The sequence below is a fragment of the Hordeum vulgare genome, chromosome 5H (assembly GCF_904849725.1).
Source record: "Hordeum vulgare subsp. vulgare chromosome 5H, MorexV3_pseudomolecules_assembly, whole genome shotgun sequence".
NCBI lineage: Eukaryota > Viridiplantae > Streptophyta > Magnoliopsida > Poales > Poaceae > Hordeum > Hordeum vulgare.
The window spans coordinates 419,621,265-419,648,321 of NC_058522.1; positions in this window are offsets into that span (position 1 = coordinate 419,621,265).

The following is a 27,057-nucleotide window of genomic DNA, read 5'->3' on the forward strand; positions in this document are numbered from 1 at the left end:
CAGAAACAGAAACTTTCAAATTTGTTTTGGCCACAACTTTTTATCCCTAAGTCCAATGACTTTGATTCGTTTTCCAGTAGCTCAAAAATTTCCTGTAGTTTTTAAAAACATATAATTTGTCTATGATTGAAATTTTTAAATATAAGTTAGAGCAGATTTAGTTTAAACCTTGTTTTGCCTATTCCAGGAGTTTGAAAAATGATTTTGAGTTGATTCTTTTTGCTACTGTTTTCTAGTGATAAAATCTTACTGTGCTAAAAATTTCAGATTTGTTTGAGTACTTTAGCGCACTGTTTCATGTGAAAAAATTTCTGTTTCACCTCTTTTGAGATTTCGGCTAATTCATTTCTATATTTGTTTTTAAAATATTTTCTTTATTATTTCAGAAATATTATGTTTTGTTTCTGTTAGATAAACAGTAGTTTTGCAAACAAGTTTTATTTTATTTTTATTTGTTTTCATGAAATCAATTCTAGCTCCGTAGTAACGTGCAATTGTTTTCACCGTTGTTTCAAATCCCGTTTGGGAATACTTTCAAAGGTTTTGTGAAAAACACTTTATTTTATCTTAGTTAAACTTATATCTTAGTTCTCTGTTATTATTTTCTGTTAGACACAACTATTTAGTGTTTGACATAGTAGAAAACTCCCTAGTCTTATTTGAAGTTTCTTTCGGATTCCTATTCGCTCTCTCTTTTGTTTTGATTGCTAGAATGATTGCTAGTATGAGTGCTTATGTGAATGATATGTTTGTTATATAGATTTCAACGGAGAGTGACGAGTAGTCTATCAAGTTATTTCTCGAGAAATTCTTCTTCATCAACATCACCAGGCAAGTCACTTTGATCATACTATCACCCATGTTTTATGCATTGTAGTTCTACCATCCTATGCCCAATTGCATGCTGCCTAGGTACTTGGAAACTTTAGTATAAGTTGTAGTATCATGTGGTAGGAACACAACAACCCCGATACTTGGCCCCGGGACGACAATTTCTTAATGCTATGCTTGAGTAGACGGGTCATCGGTTGAGTGTATACCACGAGTGATGCGAGGTTGATATAATAATCAAGACCGGTTAAGACAAGATTTTCAAGACCTCGGACGCAATGCAACACTGGGTGAAGGACGGTTGATCGGCTCCCTGGAAAACCCAGTGGATGCCCAGGATGCTGGAGAGGCCATGACATCCTGCGGAAAGCTTCACCCAGGCTCAAAGAGACGGACGGATATTTTCAAGACCCAAGGCTTACCTGCACAGCCACAAGTCATTATGGGCTCTGGCTTGGTTGGACAACGCGGCGACTCTGGACAGGCGGTGCTAGCAGATGTAGACGAATGGTAGGAATGGATGGGCACCGACAGGGATTCAGAGGGACCCGTTGAAAGACCATGTTTTGATCATCCGGTCTTCAAACACCCTGAAGTGCGAGGACATACACGGAGGCGATCAAATCTTGTGGGGAACGTGTGCAAAACTCTGCAGAGTACTCAAACCTAATCGATTAGCCGTGTCCACGGTTATGGACAACTTGAGCCAAAGGAACTGAAGTTATCTGAAATTCTCAACACAAATAATAATATTGATGTGGGTATTATTGACAACATGGGTACGAGAATTGGTTGGTGGAACCATCTCGTTAACAACCAACAATGTAGTAACATTTTGCTTTTAGCCCTCTCTTGATGTAGGAGAAAACTTGCTTTTCGCTAAAAACTTATAGCCCCACCTACCATATATGCATATAGTATAGATGATTACTTTTCACCCCTCTCTTATGTGTCTTGCCGGCATATTCAATATGCTGACCTACACGGCTGCAACGTCTTATGTTGTAGATATTTTTCTTCGATGAGTAAGAGTACGATTCAGGGTTATGGTCTACACTCAAGTTGCCGTTGGTGTTTATTGGGACTCCACTCCCTTGATTGCTTCCGCTGAAATAATTAAGGTATATATCAGTTTTACGCTATTTACATGTGATTGCACTTTGATATATACATTGATGTACTGTGTGTGCCAGCATACTGATCCAGGGATGGCACAGAAACACAGAGGCTTGACTCGTTTTGAGTCGGGTCGCTACAGAGATGGTATCAGAGCACATGTTGACTGTAGGACGTGACCCTAGAAACTGGAAACTTCTTAGGATAGGATCTCTCAAAAATCTTATTTTCGAGAACACCTTTCACTCCTCATCTCTTCTGATTTCATCAAACGTTCAATCTCACCTCAAATAGTTAGACAATGCCCTTTCCCCTTTGACCACGTGAAGGATCAACCGACTCCCACGTCAAAGTAAAGAGGATATCACCATGGAATTGAAGAATTGAAGCTACACCCATTGAAGACTCCCAAGACCCGAAGAACTCAAAGACCCTGAAGCGTTCGAATAATTATATGACCATTAGTAGTCCAAACCCCTGTTATATACCCACGTTAGATACGATGATTTGTGAGCCGTCATTGGTGTGTGTTTTCCAACGGCCACAAATAAAACCTATTCTCAAAAATATTGTTGTATTGTGTGTATCTCCCTCCCTCTCTTACCCGTCTCATCCCCAAAACCTCAACCGTACCAGATGGAGTATGAAGCTGGACTTGTAGTCTCTGGACCAATGACCCAGCTGGAAGCTGAGATATGGATTCAGAACATGGAGAACCACGTCGGGAGCAACTTGATCTCAAGGAAGTATGAAGTGGAACACGCTCTTCAGTACTTTACACAAAGTGCTGCAATCTGGTGGAAAATGCATCATGCCATACAAGGATTTAGTGGAGCAGAAAGTTGGGGCGAATTCAAGAAGACTCTATTAAGATCCCGTCTCATTCGGAAGTGCTATGATAATCCGATGAAGAAGCCTTGTGCATGCAAGATTTGTGGAGAAATAGGACACACCAAGGAAGAACACAAGGATGGATGCACTCATTGTGATGAAAATCACCCAGCTGAGGAATGCCCAACTAGTCAGGTGACTTGTTTCTTGTGTGAAGGAACCACCCACTACCCAGCTCAGTGTCACATTTACCCCAAGGTACAACAAGTTGTCAAGCAGCAGAAAGATGCAGTGAAGGAAACACTCAAGAAGAAGATTCTAGAAGAACCGGTGATAAACGAAAATATTGAAGACCCTGATGGACAAGGTCTGACCAGATTTTTCTCCAATGCATGCTACTCATGTGGAGAAGAAGGACATTATTCACAGGATTGCACGAAGAGAACCCAAGAGTATCTGGGAAACTTCCCAACGGAAGAAGTGGAGTTTGATCCGCTTGAAATAGAAGAACTGGCCAAAATGAAGGAGTCTAGAAAGAAGAAAAAGTACCCACGAAAGAGCCAAATCTCTGCAGATATAGACCTGAGTCATGTCAGATGTTACAAGTGTATGGAATTTGGCCACCACAAATACATGTGCTCAGGAAGGAAGCCGGAAATCCAAGGAACAAAAGCAAAAGCTAAGAAGCCTCGAGACTTGTCAGAACTCATTTGCTTTCGTTGCAAGGAAGCAGGACATTTTGCTAGCAATTGTCCGCAAAGGAAGAAAGCTAGAATGTAGTAGTTAAGTCTTGACCATGGCAATAAGTGTAATCCGAAGCACTCTTGTTTTTCATGAGATCATGGAGTGAAATTTTTGTAACAGAAGTCCGTGAGATTGTAATAACATCATGAATAAATGGAATTTATTGTCTCATGATTGCCTATGTTGAAAATGTATGCGTTGTTTCTCCCCGAACAAAGCTCTCTGAACAATTATGAGGATATGAGAAAATATGGTCTATGCAGGCATGAGTATAATTCATTTTAAGTGTGGTAGTAATCGGTAAACCCACAGGATCCATTGAGTAGGAATGTACCAAGATTACCAAGGAGACACATACATTCCTCTGAGTACCTATTTACTGGCACCTGCAGATGACAACTCTCTATGAGTCATTCCTCAAGGGCCCAGAAACGATCATGACCCTGACCAGTGATCATGATTACCCGAAAATCCTGAAGGACATGATGAAGCACATTCATCTTGAAGGAGATGTAGTCTACAAAGGCTACCCATTTGTGGAAAATGGAGCAGAACTTTGGTATGTGGAAGTACACCTCCACCATGTGAAAGGAGTTTGTCCAAAGACTATGGGGCAATACTTTTTCATTTCGCGTGTACCACGAGCAACCTTCTTTGATGCTGTTCGTGAAGCTGCCATGGAAGCCATACGTCAGATCGGAGAAATACTTGAAGCAAGACTCCGTCATACCCAGGAATACCTGAGTGAAGTATGTGCGGAGATGATGGAGATGAAGCTCATGGCCACCATGATGAAGCAAAGGATGAATGATTTCAAGGAGCACCTCGGGAAGTTCGAGTGGAACTAAAGTACCTCCAAGAGAGGCAGATGAATAAAGTTGGCAGAAATGCTCGACCATACCGAACCATGTGGATGGCAGCATTTGTAATAGAGTACTTTTGAATTGGAGTTTTTGATAAGAAATTAAGGATGTAATAAAGGATTGATTATGAAATGGATATGATTTATGGAAGAAGCTATGATGGATCAGCAAACGTTTTCTTAGGAGCATACGAAAACCTGAGAGTTGTGAAGATACGATAGATGTTTTGTTTAGCTTGCAGAACCAATGGATTATTCGAACTTCTTTCGTGGACAAGAGAAACTCTGCAACGCTTGTGAGGATGCCCAAGTGTTAGAATGCGAGATTCGCTAAGCCTTATACAGAGAAATGACTTGGGTGCGGAATGGATTGATCACCATGACGACTTACTCTTATCATTTATCTTGCTATTCGGAATGGTAAATCTGAGAGACTTACCCATAGTGAGAGACGACGTTCTTTGAAGCTTTTGTTTAAGCCTTAGAGTGGTATAAGAAAAGCCCATGTACATGGCACTTGTTGTCACGCGTAGGAAATCTTACGGTGAGGATGAAGCCAAGACCCCTCTCTCTGCAGGATAACCACAAATGGTAGACCACCATGAGAACCATCGATATGTTATTTAGAATTGACCACGAGACTGTTAGTTAAGAAGACCCAGTGATGGAAGAAGCTTATATCAACGGGAGAGCATCACCAAAGGATTTAATATGGAGACTCTACCATGTCAGTTGCCAAAACCCCAGAGGATCGTTAAGCATTTTGAGGGACCAGTATCTCTCATTTTAAGTGTGGTAGCACCCCACCTTGCCGGAGATTGGATTTGTTAGAAGACCCCCAAACCCTAACCTTTCTTTCTAGCCTCTTCGAATCTCGAGGACGAGATTCATTTTAAGTGTGGTAGTTTGTAACATCCCAAAATTATAAATTTTGGAATGTTAATATAATTATTAGATTGATTGTTTGTTTGTTTGCTGAGTGACTGAAACTTGTGTGAAATTTGAAACTTTTTGAAACTTTTGAATGAGAGGGAATAAAATGACTTTCCCCTTCTCCGGTGAATTCAAATTAAAGATTTTAAAAGCAACGAGAGAAGATGACATGACTTCTTCAATTATACAGAATTTGAACGGAGATATTTGCGTTGAATTCTTTTGCTTTCCATTTTTCCATCGCGCGAGAAATGTCCGGAGAAAACTCTCTTGCACACAAGAAAGAGAGCGGAGGAATATGACACTCCAAAGAGCGGGCAATTTTTGAAATATTTGAGCAAAGAAAACCCAAAATTCTTTTGCAAAAAATAATTGCAAAAAGAAATAAAGCAAATTGGGAATTTCTGAAAAAAATATTATTTTTTAGAAGTTTTTATTTTGGCTTTAAAAAATGTTATTCGGGTAGAGATTCTTTTTCTGATTTTTTGATATATAATACCATATATAAATATTTTATTTATCTCCCTTTATTTAGCTTTTATTTTTCTGCTTCGGAAAGATTTAAAAAAGGAAAAGTCTTTTTTTTTCTTTCCTTAACCGCCGCCCTTGGCGCAACTTAGGTTGGGCCCAAATCCCACTTCCTGGATCAAATCCCTTGTAACCGGCCAGCCCCTCCCACTTACCTGCGGGTCCCGCCCGAGCCCCCTCTCCCTCACGTCACCCTTCTTCTTCCTCCTCCCTCTCTTTCCTTCCTCTGCAGACCAAACCGAGACCGATCACTCCCCGTTTTTCTCTCCCACCCCTGCCTTTCCTTCCCCCTCTCTCTGCCCGTGGACCACCCCCACCTGGCCGAGCCTTTCCCCGTCATCTTCCTTCGCCGCCTCCCTCCCCTTCCTTCTTCCTCCTGCCAAAAACCGAGCCGCACCACCACGTCGCGATTCCCTTCCCCGTACTCCCTCTCCTCCTTCCTTTCTACTCCCTCCACCCAGCCTATATAAGCCCCCCTAGCCGACCCCGTCCCCAACCCTCTTCGCACCGCCGCCGCCACGAGCCGCCGCCGCCCGAGCCCTGCACCACGTCGGCAGCAAGCTGCTGCCCACGTATAACCTCGCCCTGGGAGCCACCCCCCGAGCTCTCTCTCCCCGAGCGCCTCCCCCCGAGGAGGAGCACCCCGCCGCCGCCTCCCCATTTTCCTCTCCGCCCCGGAGCTCCCTCTCTCCCTCGCCGGCGACGCCATCTTCCTCCCTCGCCGGTGCAAGCCACTGCCCAGCAGGTAGTTTTCTCCCCCCTCTTTCTGTTTTTCTTTTGATTACTTAGTAGCCCTTAGATCCCATGCAACAGTTCAGATTAGATCTAGTTAACCTTTCGGTTTATCTGAGAAAACCAGTGGTTTTTAGATCACTTATGTTTTAACCAGTAGTTTTTTTTGAGATAGGCCGTTTGCCCGTAACTTTGAAACAAACAGCCCCGGAGCCAATAATAGCCTGACACGTGTAACTCTCTGTTAGCTCTAGTAGTTTTGTGTTTTTCTGTCTTTATTACAGAAACAGAAACTTTCAAATTTGTTTTGGCCACAACTTTTTATCCCTAAGTCCAATGACTTTGATTCGTTTTCTAGTAGCTCAAAAATTTCCTGTAGTTTTTAAAAACATATAATTTGTCTATGATTGAAATTTTTAAATATAAGTTAGAGCAGATTTAGTTTAAACCTTGTTTTGCCTATTCCAGGAGTTTGAAAAATGATTTTGAGTTGATTCTTTTTGCTACTGTTTTCTAGTGATAAAATCTTACCGTGCTAAAAATTTCAGATTTGTTTGAGTACTTTAGCGCACTGTTTCATGTGAAACAATTTCTGTTTCACCTCTTTTGAGATTTCGGCTAATTCATTTCTATATTTGTTTTTAAAATATTTTCTTTATTATTTCAGAAATATTATGTTTTGTTTCTGTTAGATAAACAGTAGTTTTGCAAACAAGTTTTATTTTATTTTTATTTGTTTTCATGAAATCAATTCTAGCTCCGTAGTAACGTGCAATTGTTTTCACCGTTGTTTCAAATCCCGTTTGGGAATACTTTCAAAGGTTTTGTGAAAAACACTTTATTTTATCTTAGTTAAACTTATATCTTAGTTCTCTGTTATTATTTTCTGTTAGACAAAACTATTTAGTGTTTGACGTAGTAGAAAAGTCCCTAGTCTTATTTGAAGTTTCTTTCGGATTCCTATTCGCTCTCTCTTTTGTTTTGATTGCTAGAATGATTGCTAGTATGAGTGCTTATGTGAATGATATGTTTGTTATATAGATTTCAACGGAGAGTGACGAGTAGTCTATCAAGTTATTTCTCGAGAAATTCTTCTTCGTCAACATCACCAGGCAAGTCAGTTTGATCATACTATCACCCATGTTTTATGCATTGTAGTTCTACCATCCTATGCCCAATTGCATGCTGCCTTTGTACTTGGAAACTTTAGTATAAGTTGTAGTATCATGTGGTAGGAACACAACAACCCCGATACTTGGCCCCGGGACGACAATTTCTTAATGCTATGCTTGAGTAGACGGGTCATCGGTTGAGTGTATACCACGAGTGATGCGAGGTTGATATAATAATCAAGACCGGTTAAGACAAGATTTTCAAGACCTCGGACGCAATGCAACACTGCGTGAAGGACGGTTGATCAGCTCCCTGGAGTGGATGCCCGGGATGCTGGAGAGGCCATGACATCCTGCGGAAAGCTTCACCCAGGCTCAAAGAGACGGACGGATATTTTCAAGACCCAAGGCTTACCTGCACAGCCACAAGTCATTATGGGCTCTGGCTTGGTTGGACAACGCGGCGACTCTGGACAGGCGGTACTAGCAGATGTGGACGAATGGTAGGAATGGATGGGCACCGACAGGGATTCAGAGGGACCCGTTGAAAGACCATGTTTTGATCATCCGGTCTTCAAACACCCTGAAGTGCGAGGACATACACGGAGGCGATCAAATCTTGTGGGGAACGTGTGCAAAACTCTGCAGAGTACTCAAACCTAATCGATTAGCCGTGTCCACGGTTATGGACAACTTGAGCCAAAGGAACTGAAGTTATCTGAAATTCTCAACACAAATAATAATATTGATGTGGGTATTATTGACAACATGGGTACGAGAATTGGTTGGTGGAACCATCTCGTTAACAACCAACAATGTAGTAACATTTTGCTTTTAGCCCTCTCTTGATGTAGGAGAAAACTTGCTTTTCGCTAAAAACTTATAGCCCCACCTACCATATATGCATATAGTATAGATGATTACTTTTCACCCCTCTCTTATGTGTCTTGCCGGCATATTCAATATGCTGACCTACACGGCTGCAACGTCTTATGTTGTAGATATTTTTCTTCGACGAGTAAGAGTACGATTCAGGGTTACGGTCTACACTCAACTTGCCGTTGGTGTTTATTGGGACTCCACTCCCTTGACTGCTTCCGCTGAAATAATTAAGGTATATATCAGTTTTACGCTATTTACATGTGATTGCACTTTGATATATACATTGATGTACTGTGTGTGCCAGCATACTGATCCAGGGATGGCACAGAAACACAGAGGCTTGACTCGTTTGGAGTCGGGTCGCTACATGGAAGAGTCACATACCAAGGAGCAATTTCCTCAAAATAGTTTCAAAAAAGGGTTTCCGAGCAAAGAGATTGAAAATTTTAGTTTGTGGAGGAAGAACACGCGAGAGAGGGAGCTAGGAATTTTTTTCTAGAGGTAGGAGATGGTGTGAGCAAAAGGGATAAGGCACGGGCCTATGGGTCCAACAAGCTATCAGGGCGCGACCAGGGGGAGTGTGTTAGCTTGTGGCCCACAGGTGCATCTCCGTGTTGTTAAATTTATGCCAAAAAAACCATTTATTATAGAAAAAAACATGTTCAAATTTTATGGCATTCTCAGACTTTTTATTTTTGGATCATCTTTCTATGGTACGGGAAACTAAGAAAACATGGTAATCATGGCATATTATTTTTCTATAGCTAAGAGAACAAAGAATAAACTTGAGATATAGACAATTGTGATTACTCAATTCATCAATCACATGTCTTTCTAAAAGGATCCATTAATAAGGTTGATCAAGTCTTATTAACAATCACTTTCGGTAAACAAGAATCCAAAGATTTTTTTTGTATTTCACTAGGTTACCTCAATGGGGATTTCATACCCCCCACAATAAGATTATAGTATTACTTTTTCTTGGTACTAGGTAGAATAATGGTAAAATCTACACTGATGGTCATGGGAATAGGATCAATGACATTAATATTGTTAACCAGAGTTTTGTTCTTTGTAAAATGCACCGTATGTTGCTTGCCATTAACATAAAAAATGACCTTGCTTTTGTTGCAACCAATTACAACCCGTGCAGTTTTTAGGAAAGGCCTACCAAGTATAATTGACATATTGTCATCTGATACGTCTCCAATGTATCTATAATTTTTGTTTGTTCCATGCTATTATATTATCTGTTTTGGATGTTCTATATGCATTAATATGCTATTTTATATTATTTTTGGGACTAACCTATTAATCTAGATCCTAGTGCCAGTTTCTGTTTTTCCATGTTTTTGAGTATTGTAGATAAGGAATATTAAACGGAGTCCAAAGGGAATAAAATCTCCGGAATGATTTTTCTTGGACCAGAAGACATCTACGAGACTTGGAGAAGGGGCAAAAGACCTACCGGGAGGCGACAAGCCTGCATGGCGCGCCCTAGGGGGGGCCTGGCTTGTGGCCCCCGTGCAACTCTCCTAATCCTTGGCCTATAAATTCCCAAATATTCCCCCATTACCAAAGAGAGCCACAAAAATACTTTTCCTCCGCCGGGAGCCTCTGTTCTCGCGAGGTCCAATCTGGGAGCCATTTGTGGTAATCTGCTTGAGAGGGAATTGATCACGGAGGGCATCTACACCAACTCCATTGCCCCACCGATGATGCGTGAGTAGTTCACCACAGACCTACGGGTCCATAGCTAGTAGCTAGACGACTTCTTCTCTATCTTTGTTCTTCAATACCATGTTCTTCATGATCTTCATGGAGATCTATCCGATGTAATACTCTTTTGGAGTGTGTTTGTCGAGATCCGATGAATTGTGGGTTTCTGTTCATATTATCTATGAATATTATTTGAATCTTATCTGATTCTTATATGCATGATTTCATATCTTAGCAAGTCTCTTTGAGTTATTGGTTTGGTTTGGCCAACTAGATTGGTAATTCTTGCAATGGAAGAAGTGCTTAGTTTTGGGTTCAATCTTGCCGTGTCCTCACCCAGTGACAAAGTAGGGGTAGCGAGGCACGTATTGCATTCTTTCCATCGAGGATAAAAATATGGGGTTTTCATCATATTGCTTGAGTTTATCCCTCTACATCATGTCATCTTACTTAATGTGTTACTCTGTTCTTCATGAACTTAATACTCTAGATGCGGGCATGAGTCGGTCGATGTGTGGAGTAATAGTAGTAAATGCAGAATTGTTTCGGTCTACTTGACACGGACGTGATGCCATATGCATAATCATTGCCTTGGATATCTTCATAATTATTCACTCTTCTATCAACTGCTCGACAGTAATTTGTTCACCCACCGTATTATTTTCCTTTTTGAGAAGCCACTAGTGAAACTATGGCCCCCGGGTCTATTTTCCATATTATATTTTCAGATCTATAAAGCAAAAATACCAAAAATATATTGCTTCTATTTATTTACTTTTTTACTTGTAGTTCTAGCAATCTTTTATCTATCTCTATCAGATCTCATCCTTGCGAATAACTTTGAAGGGATTGACAACCCCTTTTTAGCGTTGGGTGCAAGTGTTTGATTGTTTGTGTAGGTACTATGATTGGGGCCTTGCTTGTTCCTCCTACTGGATTGATACCTTGGTTCTCAAGAAACTGAGGGAAATACTTATCTACTTTCCTGCATCACCCTTTCCTCTTCAAGGGAACACTAACGCAAGCTCAAGAGGTAGCAAGAAGGATTTATGGCGCCGTTGTTGGGGAGGATACATAGCAAGATCAAGCCTACCAAGTACCCATCATAAACTCATCTCTTGCATTTACTTTATTTGCCATTTTCCTCTTGTTTTATTTGCCTTTTTCTCGCCGGATCTCTTTTTGTCTACTTGTGTTACCGTGTGCCTTCTATTTTCTTGCATCTTTGCTTGCTAAAAATCTATTGATATGGATCCTCATCCACTTGCTAATCTTTTTAAGAGATCCAATTAGGATGAACCAATTGCTAGTGAGTTGAGTGTACTTGATTATCTCCATGAAGTTTTGCTTGAGATTCGTGAATCTGAAAATTGTGATGAAGTGATTCACGATGTTTCCTTGAATAAAAAGCATGACTGCAATGATATTGTTATAAATTCTATTAATATCAATTGTGCTAATGATATGCAAACCCACAAGCTTGGGGATGCTATATTTGATGAGTTTGCCACGAGCACTACTTATTGAAGTGATCATGATTGGGGTGATAATGCTTCTTATGATTTTGATAATTTATTTAATACTCTTGATGAATATGATATCGAAAGTGGGTTTGGAAGAGTGTTAACTTTAGGTAAAAAGAATCACACGTATTTGGAGAGTGTTCAATCTTATGATTTTTTTTATAAAAGTGGGTTTGGAGAGGTCATGACTTTAGTTAATCCCGCTACCTTGGAAGATTGTAAGAATTTTATGCATGTGGATCATGAAAATAAAGCTTTTATGTGATAGCTATATTGTTGAAGTTATTCATGATGCTACTGAAAATTATTATGAGAGAGGAACATATGCTTTTACATATTGCAAGAATATCAAGTTTCTTCTCTATGTGTTGGAAATTTTGAAGTTATACTTGTTTTCCCTTCCTATGCTAATTGATTCTTGTTCCCATAATTTATTTTCTCACAAAATACCTATGCATAGGAAGTGGGTTAGACTTAAATATGCTTTCTGTGTGATTCATGATGCTCTGTTTCTGTTTTTGTTCTTTACCTTTATGCGAGCATAATTGAAATCGTTATGCCTAGCTAGGGATAGCTAGGGACGTTAAACTATAACGCTTGTTGGGAGGCAACCCATTTTTTCGCTTTTGTTTTTTTGCTTCTGTTTTTGAGTGATGCACACATTATTACCTCTCTAATAATTGTGTTTTCTTGATTTAATTAGTGTTTGAGCCAAGTAAGACCTTTGGGAAGGTCTACGGTGTTTGCAAGTTGATTTTCCTGAAATACAAAAACGTTCTCTCTTTGTCAAGGAATTTTGTAAATTCACTGGAACGTGCTTTTGATCTAAAGTTCTTACAAAATATTAATTTACAAAATGCCATGTTTGTCCTATTTTTTTAGATATTTTGGAGTTACATAACTATTCGAAGTTTATAGATTGTTATAGATTATTCTGTTTTTAACAGATTCTGTTTTCTTTGTGTTGTTTGCCTATTTTGATTAATCTATGGGTTCTATCGGGGGGTATGAACCATGGAGAAGTTGGAATACAGTAAATATTACACCAATATAAATAAAGAATGATTTCACAACAGTACCTAAAGTGGTGATTTATTTTTCTTAGACTAACGGATCTCATGAGTTTTGTGTAGTGAAGTTTCCAAACTTTGGGTAAAGATTTGATGGACTATGGAATATGGAGTGGAAAGAGCCTAAGCTTGGGGATGCCCAAGGCATCCCAATACATATTCAAGGATACCAAAGAGCCTAAGCTTGGGGATGCCCCGGAAGGCATCCCCTCTTTCGTCTTCAATCCATCCGTAAATTTACTTGAGGCCATATTTTTATTCACCACATGATATGTGATTTGCTTGGAGCATCTTGTATGATATGAGTCATTACTCTTTAGTTTGCCACAATCATCCTTGCTGCACACATCTTTTGAGAGAGACACGCTGAATCGTGAATTTATTAGAATACTCGATGTGCTTCACTTATATCTTTTGAGCTAGGTGTTGGAAATATGCCCTAGAGTGAAAAATAAAGTGGTTATTATTATATTTCCTTGTTCATGATAATTGTCTATTATTCATGCTATAATTGTATTAAGCAGAAACAGTAATACATGTGTGAATATATAGATCACAATGTGTCCCTAGTAATCCTCTAGTTGGCCGGCAAGCTCGTTGATCAATAGATTATCATGGTTTTCTGATCATGGACATTGGATGTCATTGATAACGGGATCACATCATTAGGAGAATGATGTGATGGACAAGACCCAATCCTAAGCATAGCACTAGATCGTATTGTTCGTCTGCTAAAGCTTTTCTAATGTCAAGTATCATTTCCTTAGGCCATGAGATTGTGCAACTCCCAGATACCGTAGGAGTGCTTTGGGTGTATCTAATGTCACAACGTAACTGGGTGATTATAAACGTGCACTACATGTATCTCCAAAAGTGTCTGTTGGGTTGGTACGAATCGAGACTGGGATTCACCGGAAGAGATTCAGAGATCGTCGGTATTGTACGGGGACCATCGGAAGGGTTCCGGGGGTCCACCGGGAAGGGCCACTAGCCCCGAAAGGCTACATGGGCCAAGAGTGGATGGGAACCATCCCCTAGGTGGGCTGGTGCGCCTCCCACCTTAGCCCAAGGCGCAAGAGAGGGATAAGGGGGGCTAACCCTAGGCGTGGGGGTTGCCTTGGGCGCCAAGCCCACCCTAGGGCGTCGCCCCTCCTCCACTTGGCAGTCGGCCCTCCCCATCTAGGGTTGCCGCACCACCTAGGGTGGAAACCATAGGGGTGGTGCACCCTCCTCCCTCTCGACCTTTATAAACCCAAGGGGTTTTGGGGCTGCACACACAATTCATTTCTCTATGGCGCAACCCTACCTCTCCTCCTCCTCGTCCTCCGTAGCGCTTGGCGAAGCCCTGTCGGAGTACCACACAGCTCCACCGTCACCACACCGTCGTGTTGCGGGAGCTCTCCCTCAACCTATCCTCTCTCGTTGCTAGATCAAGGCGTAGGAGACATCACCGGACTACACGTATGTTGAACATGGAGGCACCGTTGTTCGGTGCTTAGATCGGAGTCTTCCGCAATCTGAATCGCTACGAGTACGACTCCATCAACCGCGTCCTAGCAACGCTTCCGCTTAGCGATCTTCAAAGGTATGAAGATGCTCTACTCCTTTGCTCATTGCTGGTTTCTCCTAGATAGATCCTTGTGTGACGTATATTTTTTTTATAAATTACTACGTTCTCCAACAGTGGCATCCGAGCTAGTTTCTATGCGTAGATTCTATGCACGAGTAGAACACAAAAGTTGTGGGCGATGATTTTGTGAATTGCTTGCCGTTACTTGTCTTATCTTTTTTTGGCGGTATTGTGGGATGAAGCGGCCCGGACCGACTTTACACGTACGCTTATGTGAGACTAGTTCCACCGCGAGACATGAACTTGGCGCATAAGGTGGCTAGTGGGTGTTTGTCTCTCCCACTTTAGTCGAATTGGATTCGATGAAAAGGGTCCTTATGAAGGGTAAATAGCGTTGGCATATCAAAAGTTGTGGCTGTCACGTAGGTAAGAAGCGTTCTTGCTAGAAACCCAAACCAGCCACGTAAAACTTGCAACAACAATTAGAGGACGTCTAACTTGTTTTTGCAGGGTATGCTATGTGATGTGATATGGCCAAAAGGATGTGATGTTACATATGTGATGTATGATATTGATCATGTTCTTATAATAGGATTCACGACTTTCATGTCAATGAGTATGACAACCGGCAGGAGCTATAGGAGTTGTCTTAATTTATTGTATGAGATGCAACACCGTGTGGTTACTTTACTTTATTGCTAACGGTTAGCTATAGTAGTAGAAGTAATAGTTGGCGAGACGACTTCACGGAGACACAATAATGGATATCATAGTGATGGAGATCATGGTGTCATGCCGGTGACAATGATGATCATGCCGTGCCCCAAAGATGGAGATGAAAGGAGCAAGATGATATTGGCCATATCATGTCACTATATGATTGCATGTGATGTTTATCATGTTTTTCATCTTACTGCTTAGAATGATGGTAGCAAAGATAATATGATCCTTCAATAAATTTTGAGAGATGTATTCTCCTAAGTGTGCACCATTGCGAAGGATCGTTGTCTCAAAGCACCAGGTGATGATCGGGTGTGGTAGATTCTAACATTCGCATACAATGGGTGTAAGCCAGATTTACACATGCAAAACACTTAAGTTGACTCGGCGAGCCTAGCATGTACAGACATGGACTCGGAATACGGGAGACCGCAAGGTCGAACATGAGTTGTATGGATGATACGATCAGCATGGAGATGCTCACCATCGATGACTAGTCCGTCTCATGTGATGATCGGACACGGGCTAGTCGAATTGGATCATGTTTCACTTGGATGACTAGAGGGATGTCGATCTGAGTGGGAGTTCATTAAATAATTTGATTAGATGAACTTAATTATCATGAACTTAGTCTAAATTGTCTTTACAAATATTGTAGATCCAATGGCCAACGCAAATGTCAACCTCAATTTCAACGCGTTCCTAGAGAAAACCAAGCTGAAAGATGATGGAAGCAACTATGCGGACTGGGTCCGTAACTTAAAGATCATCCTCATTGCCTCCAAGAAGGCATATGTCCTTGATGCACCGCTAGGTGACCCTCCCGTTCCCGCGGCAGCCCAGGACGTTCTGAATGCCTCGCAGTCGCGCAGTGATGATTACTCTCTGGTTCAGTGCGACATGCTTTACATTTTAGAACCGAGGCTTCAAAGGCGTTTTGAGCTACATGGAGCATATGAGATGTTCCAAGACCTGAAACTGGTTTTCCAAGCTCATGCCCGGGTCGAGAGATATGAGGTCTCCGACAAGTTCTTTAGCTGTAAGATGGAGGAGAATAGTTATGTCAGTGAACACATACTCAGAATGTCTGGGTAGCACGGCCGTCTGGCTCAGCTCGGAGTTGAACTCCGGATGACGCAGTCATTGACAGAATCCTCCAGTCGCTTCCACCTAGATATAAGAGCTTTGTGATGAACTATGACATGCAAGGGATGAAGAAGACCATTCCCGAGTTGTATTCAATGTTGAACTCAGCAGAGGTAGAAATCAAGAAAGAACATCAAGTGTTGACGGTGAATAAGACCACCAGTTTTAAGAAAGGCAAGGGTAAAAAGAACTTCAAGAAAGATAGCAAAGCAATTGCCGCACCCGGTAAACCAGTTGCCAGAAAAAAGAAAAAGAATGGACCCAAGCTTGAGACTGAGTGCTATTATTGCAAGGGAACCGGTCGCTGGAAGCGGAACTGCCCCAAGTACTTAGCAGATAAGAAGGCCGGCAATGTCAAAGGTATATGTGATATACATGTTATTGATGTGTACCTTACCAGCGCTCATAGTAGCTCCTGGGTATTTGATACCAGTGCTGTTGCTCACATTTTCCACTCAAAACAGGAACAACGGAATAAGCGGAGGCTGGCTAAGGACGAGGTGACGATGCGCGCCGAGAATGGTTCCAAGGTCGATGTGATCGCCGTCGGCACACTACCTCTACATCTACCTTCGGGATTAGTTTTAAAATTAATAATTTTTATTTAGTACCAACTTTGAGCATGAACATTGTATTGGGCTATTGCTTGATGCAAGATGGCTACTCATTTAAATCTAAGAATAATGGTTGTTCCATTTATATGAGTGATATGCTTTATGGTCATGCCCCGCTGGTCAATGGTTTATTCTTGATGAATCTTGAATGTGATGTTACACATATTCATAGTGTGAATACCAAAAGATGTAAGGCTGATAGTGATAGTCCCAAATACTTGTGGCACTGCCGCCTTGGTCATATCGGTGTCAAGCGCATGAAGAAACTCCATACAGATTGAATTTTGGAGTCTCTTGATTTTGAATCATTTGACACATGCAAACCGTGCCTCGTGGGCAAGATGACCAAGACTCTGTTCTCCGGAACTATGGAACGATCAACCAACTTATTGGAGATAATACATACTGATGTATGCAGTCCAATGAGCGTAGAGGCTCGCGGTGGCTATCGTTATGTTCTCACCCTCACTGATGACTTAAGCAGATATGGGTATGTCTACTTAATGAAGCAGAAGTCTGAAACCTTTGAAAAGTTCAAGGAATTTAAGAGTGAGGTGGAGAATCAATGTGACAAGAAAATAAAGTTCCTACGATATGATCGTGGAGGAGAATATTTGAGTCACGAGTTTGGCACGCACCTAAGGAAATGTGGAATTGTTTCACAACTCACGACGCCTGGCACACCGCAGTGTAACGGTGTATATGAACATCGTAATCGCACTTTATTGGATATGGTGCGATCTATGATGTCTCTCACTGATTTGCCGCTATCATTTTTGGGATATGCATTGGAAACTGCCGCATTCACTTTAAATAGGGAACCGACTAAATCCGTTGAGACGACACCGTATGAATTATGGTTTGGAAAGAAACCTAAGCTGTCGTTTTTGAAAGTTTGGGGTTGCGATGCTTATGTGAAGAAACTTCAACCTGAGAAGCTCGAACCCAAAGCGGAGAAGTGCGACTTCATAGGATACCCTAAGGAAACTATTGGGTATACCTTCTATATACCTTCTATCTTAGATCCGAAGGCAAAATCTTTGTTGCCAAGAACGGATCCTTTCTAGAGAAAGAGTTCCTCTCGAAAGAAGTAAGTGGGAGGAAAATATGTAGCGACCCGACTCAAAACGAGTCAAGCCTCTGTGTATGTGCCATCCCTGGATCAGTATGTTGGCACACACAGTACATCAATGTATATATCAAAGTGCAATCACATGTAAATAGCGTAAAACTGATATATACCTTAAATATCTCAGCGGAAGCAGTCAAGGGAGTGGAGTCCCAATAAACACCAACGACAAGTTGAGTGTAGACCGTAACCCTGAAGCGTACTCTTACTCGTCGAGGAAAATATCTGCAACATGATACGTTGCAGCCGTGTAGGTCAGCATATTGAATATGCTGGCAAGTCACATAAGAAAGGGGGTAAAATAATAATCATCTATTCTACATGCATATATGGCAGGTGGGGCTATAAGTTTTTGGCGAAAAGCAAGTTTTCTCCTACAACAAGAGGGGCTAAAAGCAAAATATTACTACGCTGTTGGTTGTTAATGAGATGGTTCCGCCAACCAGTTCTCATACCCAAGTTATCAATATTACCGTCATCAAATATATGTAATGGTGTTGAGAATCCCAGATAACTTCAGTTCCTTTGGCTCAAGTTGTCCATGACCGTGGACACGGCTAATCGATTAGGTGTGAGTACTATGCAGAGTTTTGCACACGTTCCCCACAAGATTTGATCGCCTCCGTGTATGTCCTCGCACTTCAGGGTGTTTGAAGACCGGATGATCAAAACATGGTCTTTCAACGGGTCCCTCTGAATCCCTGTCGGTGCCCATCCAATCCTACCGTTCTTCTACATCTGCTAGCACCGCCTGTCCAGAGTCGCCGCGTTGTCCAACCAAGCCAGAGCCCATAATGACTTGTGGCTGTGCAGGTAAGCCTTGGGTCTTGAAAATATCCGTCCGTCTCTTTGAGCCTGGGTGAAGCTTTCCGCAAGATGTCATGGCCGTCTCCAGCATCCCGGGTTATCCACTGCTCTCTCCAGGGAGCCGATCAACCGTCCTTCACCCAGAGTTGCATTGCATCACGAGGTATTGAAAAGTCTTGACTTAACCGGTCTTGGTTATTAAAGTATCCTCGCATCACTCGTGATAAACTCTGAACCAGAATCCCGTCTACTCAAGCATAGCAATATGAAATTTGTCGTCCCGGGCCTAGTAACGGGGTTGTTGGGTGCCTACCATACTACAATGTGTAACCATAATTTCCAAGTACCTACTCAGCATGCAATTGGGCATAGGATGGTAGAACTACGATGCATAAAACATAGGTGATACATGACCAAATGACTTGCCTGGTGATGTTGACGAAGAAGAATTTCTCGAGAAATAACTTGATAGACTACTCGTCACTCTCCAATGAAATCTATATAACAAACATATCATTCACATAAGCACTCATCCTAGCAATCATTCTAGCAATCAAAACAAAAGAGAGAGTGAATAGGAATCCAAAGGAACTTCAAATAAAACTAGGTAGTCCTCTACTACATCAAACACTAAATAGTTTTTGTTCTAACTGAAAATAAAACATTAAAATAACAGAGAACTAAGGTATAAATTTTACTAAGATAAAATAAAATATTTTACATAAAACTATTTTGAAAGTATTTTCAAATGGGAGTTGAAACAGTGGAGAAATCAATTGCAAGTTATTAGAGAACTAGAATTGATTTCATGATAACAAATAACAATAATAATAAAAACTTGTTGAACACCTACTGTTTAACTAACACAAACACAACATAATATTTTTTGAAACAAAAACAAAATACTTTAAAAACAACTAAAGAGAGAGCTATAGTCAAAATCCTAATGAGTTAAAATGCTCAAACAATTTTGAAATATTTACCACTGATAAATAAGATCACTAGTGATCAGTAGCAAAAAGAATTAATTAAAAATCTATTTTTAAACTCCTAGAATAAGCAAAACAAGGTTTAAACTAAATCTGATCTAATTCAAATTTGAAAATTTCAAACATAGGCAAATAATATGTTTTTGAAAACTACAGGAAAAATGTGATCTACTCGAAAAAGATTCAACTCCATCGGAGTTAGGGATCAAAAGTTATGAGCAAAAGAAAATTGAATCTGCCTCTGTTTTTGAATTAAAACTGAAAATAGAAAAATATAACTAGTGAACAGGGGGTCCACGTGGCGCGTTGTGGTTGGCTCTGGGGTGTGAGCTGCGTAGCGAATTCAACAAACGGCCGCAATGTAACTAAAACGGCTCGGCTAACTAATAAGTGACGGAAAAACCGTTCAGTTTTATCTAAAAGACCGAAGGGGTATCTAACATCTAATCTCGCGCGTCTATACTAGATCCAACGGCTATAGGAGGAGGAGGGTGCTCACAGGGGAAGTTGGTGCTCTGGCAAGGCTTCTCCGGCGAGGCCGAAGTGAAGCGGCGATGGGGAGGCGGCTCCGGCGGTCGGCCGAGGTGGGGGAGAGGTCCAGGCGGCGGAGGGGATCTCCGACGTGCTTCTGGTGGCATCGGGGAGGTGTGGCATGGCCGGAGGCGAGCAGGGGGACAATAGGGGGCGCGGGAGGAGCTCCCGGAGCTTCGGCTCCGGCGAGGTGGTGCAGGGGGTGGCTAGAGCCGGCGAGGCGGGGCGATGGCGAGGGGAACGGAGTGCGGGGGACAGGGGGGGCTTTTATAGGAGGAGGGGAGGCCTTGGGAGGGAAAGAGAGGGAGATCCGGGAGGGGATCGGCCGGCGAAGGAAGGTCCGGCGAGGCCGGGCTGTCGAGCGAGAGAGAAGGAAGGGAGAGGGCGTGGGGGGGGGGGGGGTAGCGGGTGACCGTTCGGGTGGGGGTTTCGGTTGGTGGGCCCCGGGCATCAGCGAGGGGGGCGCGGGTGCGGGCGGTCGGTTGACCGATTAGGAAAGGGGAGGCGATCGCGGGCTGGGGGAGTGGGCCGGCAGTTAAATGCCGCCCGAGCGGTTCCAAAAGAAAGAAAATACCTTTCCAGATTTTGTTTTTTTTGTAAAAATAGAAAGTAAATAAAATTAAAAGGAAATAAATAAATAATAAATATAGGGGTATTATATACCAAAATTTTCAGAATTTTTTTTCCTATTTGTTTATCATTTTCCAAGACCAAAATAAATACTTTTTAAAAATGTTTTTTTTCAGAAGAACCCCTAAGGCTTTATTTTCTTTTTGCAAATAATTTTTTAAATAAAACTTTGGTTTTTTTCTTGGCTCAAATATTTTCAAAAATACCCCTGATTTGGGAGGGTCATTTTCCTCCGCTCTTTCATGCTTGCAAGAATTATTTTTGGGGTATTTCTCGGGGAAGAAAAATAGAAAGGCAAAAGCAAAAATTTGAAAGAATTCAAATGCAAACTCCATTCAAATTCTTTATAGTTGAAGACGTGATGTCATATTCTCTCATTGCTTTTGAATTTGAATTTCCCGGAGAAGGGGAAAGTCATTTTATTCCCTCTCATTCAAAAGTTTTGAAAAGTTTTCAAATTTCACTCAAGCTCCAATTACTCAAGCAAACAAACAAACAATCTAATAATTATTTTAGCATTTCAAAATTTGGGATGTTACAAACCTACCACACTTAGAATGAATCTCGTCCTCGAGATTCGGAAGGGCTAGAAAGAAAAGGTTAGGGTTTGGGGGTCTTCTAACATATCCAATCTCCGACAAAGTGGGATTCTACCACACTTAAAATGAGGGCTACTGGTCCCTTTAGATTTTAACAATCCTCTGGGGTTTTGGCATCTGACTCCTCACAGTCTTCATACTAAATCCTTTGGTGATGCTCTCCCGTTATATTCATAACGTTTCCATCAAAATCGAGGGTTCCTTTATTGATATAAGCTTCTTCCGTTACTGGGTCTTCTTAACTGACAGTCTCACGGTCAATTCTAAATAACCTATCGATGATTCTCATGGTGGTCTTCCATTTGTGGTTATCCTGCAGAGAGAGAGGTCTTGTCTTCATCCTCACTGTAAAATTTCCTACGCGTGACAACAAATGCCATGTACATGGGGCTTTCATCATACCATTCTAAGGCTTAAGGAAAGCTTCAAAGAACGTCGTCTCTCACTATGGGTAAGTCTCTCAGATTTACCATTCCAAATAGCAAGAGAATGATAATAGTGAAAGTGCGTTATATCGACTAGAGGGGGGGGGTGAATAGGAGATTTTTAGAATTTCATCACTGAGGAAATTCCTCACTGATGACTAACTTACAGCAGAAACAGTAAAGGATCAGACGTGCAAACGTTCACAACAACAGTATTTGAAGAATGTGAAAACAGATTGCACAGTAAGCAGGCACGCATAATACAGATGATGATTAACTATCGTGAAGAATTTGAGGTTGAGGAAATTCAGAGAAAGTCTTCAGCAATTTCTTCAAACAATCACAGTGAAAGTCATCAACACACAATACAAGGAAAGTAAAGAATTGAGGAATTAGAACCCGTTTCTCAGTGAAGACAATTGTTGATGACCCAGTTCCAACTGCTATGAGAGTTGTACATCTGGTTTGGAGCGGCTTGGTATTGAAACCAAAGGACACCCAGTCCCGGGACACACAGTCCCTACCGTATTCTCCTTGAGCTAAGGACACACAGTCCTCGCCCAACACTCGTGGTAAGTCTTCAGGGCAAACTTCCAAACCCTCACAAACTTGGTCACCCGGCGATCCACAATTGACTGCTGGATTGCTCTAGACCATGACGCCTAACCGTCTGGAGGATGCACAATCCTCAAAGGTAAAAGGCTTCAGTCCCACACAGGAACAACTTCTTCAGTGATGCTCAAGCACTAGGTTTGGTTTGTGGTTTCGGTGTATGGGGTATTTCCTCACTGATGAATTACTCTCGAAAGCTCTGAGGAATTTGGGTTGCTCTTATGACAAGTGTCAGTTTCTAACGGAGCAGCCAACCAGCTAGTGGTTGTGGGGGTGGCTATTTATAGCCTGGGAGCATCCCGACATGATTTGACACTAATGCCCTTAAATAATATGACCGTTGGAGTGGATAAGACCAGTGACTTGGCGTGGCTATCGAAACGGTCGGAACCCTCAACTGTGAGAGTCCTCATGTCACTCATATTCCTCACTTGAGGCTTTTGGTAGGATTAGGCTTGGGTTGAGCATCATGAGGAAATCCAGTCCCTAGTGTTACTTTGACCCCCTTTAACAGTACGGTGTTCCTCTTCATCAAATGCGAAGAAAGTAAAACAGAAAATGTAAATCTTCACGCTTCAATTTCTTCAGAATGATTTTCTTTAGGAACCACCGGTCTTCTCAATATCAGTATATTCATGAGGAATATCAATTTCATCGCAGATTCCTCGCGATTCATTTCTTCAGCTTCAGACCAATTTCTTCAACTGAAGATATACATTTTTAGGGGTCGATATTCTTCAAATATCTCAAACTCCTCAATTACTTATAGATCCTGTGTATACTCATAAACACATTAGATAATTAACCTATAAGTCTTCAAACCACCAAAATCACTAAGGGGTACTAGATGCACTTACAATCTCCCCCTTTTTGGTGGTTGATGACAATTAGGTTAAGTCTTCAACATGGATCAAAAATATGAAGTGTAAATACTCATTTGAGGAATTTGAAAACAAGATTCAGAGAGACTCCCCCTGAAGATGTGCATACCTTGAGGATTTTGCTTTTATAGCAGATGCACATTGATGATTTATATCATGGAGATCTCCCCCTGAGTCTTGTAAATCATGCATACATATAACATATCATATGAAGAAAATGAAGATGCATGATGGCAAATGGTATCTTACGAATTCCAGCATGCGTGCATTAAAACTTGAGGAATAAGCATGCGAAGAAAAACGTTCAAAAGCGTCAGAGTACCATCGGGCTTAATTTACAACTCATTACATAAAAACTTCAGAAGAGCCAAGAGTTTGTAACTTAAATATAGTTCATAAGCCCCAAAAATATCCCGCTTGAATACTAACTCTCGAGTATCTCCCCCTTTGTCATCAAGTGACAAAAAAGGAACAAACTGAGGACTAACGCCCGTGAAGACTTCATTTCTTGGCGGTTGATGAAGAGTCGTGACGCTTCTTGGGGGTAGTCTTCTTCCTTGGGCCGGTTGCTGTGTCGAGTTGTTCCTCATCAGATTCAGCAGTGCGGAATGAAGAAAAGGAGCTGTCTTCAAGGTCTGGCACTGGAATGGGCCTGAACTTTCTCTTGGGAGGCCACGACCAGTCAAAGTCCTGCTCAAAGTTCATTTCTTCAAGCTCAGTCTGGGTCTTCAGATGTGCAAGTGTAGCCCAGGTGCAATCGAAAACCTCATGCAAATAGTGATGATTAAGCTTCACAGCGTTCTGAGTTTCAGTGAGGGTTTTCACAATGGCACCAAACTGGCGTTTGACCCATTTGTGGTTGTGATCCACCTTCTGGTGAAGACTGAGGAGGAGCTCTCTGGTGTTCAGCACGCGAGGAGGAACAGGGCTTGCTAGACGAGTCTCAGTATCGTCCCATGAAGAATATGCTTCTGGCTCTTTGAACTGGCCATCAAGGGGCCTGCTGCCTTCTTCAATCACAGATTTTCCTTTTCCTTCGATGGGCTCGAAAGTCTTCTTGTTGACCCGGATAGGAGGCATATAACCCATGTGGTTTTGGAAATCAGCGTGGAAGTGGATGCCTGTCCTTGTCCTGATGAATCTCATGATCCACGGGGCATAAACCTTGTGATCATAGGGGCACATTGCATTGTCGGCCAAAGTCCTCAAGAAGAAATCATGGATATTGATAGGAATACCGTGAATGATGTTGAACAGGATATTCTTCATGAGGCCTACAACATCTTCTTCATCGTCATGGCCTTTGATTGGTGCGAGCACACTGCAGAGGATTCTGTAGACAGACCGGGGTGTGTACTTGAGCTCATGGACGAGGAATGTGGTTCTTGAGGGTTTTCCTGCAGCCAAAGGCTTCATGAGGACTTCCATCATTCCATTTGGCAGCTCACACTCACCATAAAGCTTCACTGCCCCATCTGAGGGAATTGGTACAGGCAGTTCTCTGAGGAGTTCAGAAGCAGGAGCTTTGTAGTGAGTATTTTGGGACATCCAGTCAAACACCCAAGTGTTGATGTCATCAGCGTTTCCAGATATGTGCAGAGTGGCATAGAACTGAAGAATAAGCTCACTATTCCAGTCTGATATGTCTGAGCACATAGGGAGCAAACCTGCATCGTGTAGTACATTGAGGACTGGTTCCAGGCAGGGTATTGCTTCAAGCTCAACATGAGGAATATGCCTGTGCTGGAATATCTTGTTTCGTCCACAAAGCACAGAGGCATAGTAGTTCATCAGAGTCCTTGTCCAAAACTTCAGATGCCTCATTTGAGGCTTGTCATAAGGGTTCTCGCCGATGAAATACATGCGTTCTTCAAAGAAATCTTCTTTCTGAAACTTTGGACGCTTGGAGAATGGCTGGCGCTGAAATGGCTTGAGATTTTGCTGAGGAATGGGGGAGGAGACAACCATGGCAGTCTCTGGGTTGAGCACAATGAATTCATTGTCTTGGGCGGGTACATTTTCTTCAGCATTTTCCTGAAGTTGAGGAATTTCATCAGCTCGTACATCTTGCTGGGGAGATGAGGCTTGCTCTGGTTGAGCTTCAGGCTGAGGAATTTCTGCTTCTTTCTCGTTTTGAGGAGTTGGGTCAGCCTGTTCCTCATTTTGAGGAGTCTGCTCAGAATGTACATGTTTTTCTTCAGCTGGCTTTGTGGCAAAAGCAGTTTCATCAGCTGGTGCAGCTGATGCTTGAGCAGTCTTGGTCTAAGGAATAAGAGGTTGAGGACTGTCATCAATCTGGATTTCCTCATCAGTGTGTTCCTCAGAGGCGACATCCTTCATTTCCTCATCTGCCCTTGTAGCTGGGTCATTAATGACGACCATTTCATATGAAGGTGCGACATTTAGAGGCACCGGGTCCAGAGGGGCAGATTCTTCAGTTTCTTTGTGGCGCTTTGCCTCTGTCTCTTCCACTGCTGAGGAGGCTTTTCTCTTCTTTGCTTCCTTTGCAGCAGCCATTGTTTTCTTCACGTCTGATGCAGACGGAGTTATCTTCTTCACCTTTGAAGCTTTTGGTGAAGGTGTTCTTTCTGCAGTTTCTTCAGCTGGTAGTGAGGAACCAGCTGGAACAGAGTCATCAGCCTGCTTTGATGAAGCAGCTGGATCAGGAGCAGTCTCATCAGTGGTTGCAATTTCATCAGTTGTAGTTTCCGTGATGATTTCTTTAATGGCCGGTTCATCAACACGGCGCTCTTGGTGTTCTTCCTCAGCTTGAGGAGTTTCCTCCTCATCAGGAGATGCATCTACTGGCTGCTCAACCAGGGGCTGAGGAGTTGGTGCTGGTGGTGCTTTTCTCTTGTTGTAGTCATCAACAGCACTAGTGGCTAGCTTGATGAAATTGCGCTTGATGCTTTTGCGATCTGACAGCTTTTCATACTTGTCAGTCAATACTTGCAGCTCTGCCTGGGTTGACACCAGTGGATCAGGAGTCAGCTTGAGGAGATTCTGCCTGAGGAATTTCTCCTTTTTGGCCTTTGCAACCTTTGCCTGCCGGGCCTTCTGTTCTTTCCACTTGGCTTCATTTATGAAGGTGGCCACCATGTGGCTGATGCCAGGAGGAAGTTTCAAATCATCAATGGGAGTGTTTGGATCCTCATACCAGATATTGATGTAGTCAAGGAGGACCTTGGGGTCCATGGCCAGAGGAATAGCACTGCCTGATGCTTGAGCAACCCTTTCTTGCTTGTTTCTGATGATGGCCTGCAGGGTTTCATCATCATATTCACCACTCCCCTGTGATGCATACGGGACTGCAATGATTTTGCTGGGGCTGGGCAGAGGTGCACGTTCAGTAGCTGCCAAAGTCTTCATAAGTGGTGTTGAAGACTTTGTCTCCGAGCTAGTTGCAGCTGGGAGTGAGAAGCTGGAGCTGGCGGTCGTAGGTTTCATGACATGCTTCTGTACTGGTTTTTCTTGAGGCTTTGGAGGTGGAGCTGAGGATTTTGGTGCTGAGGAGATTGGTG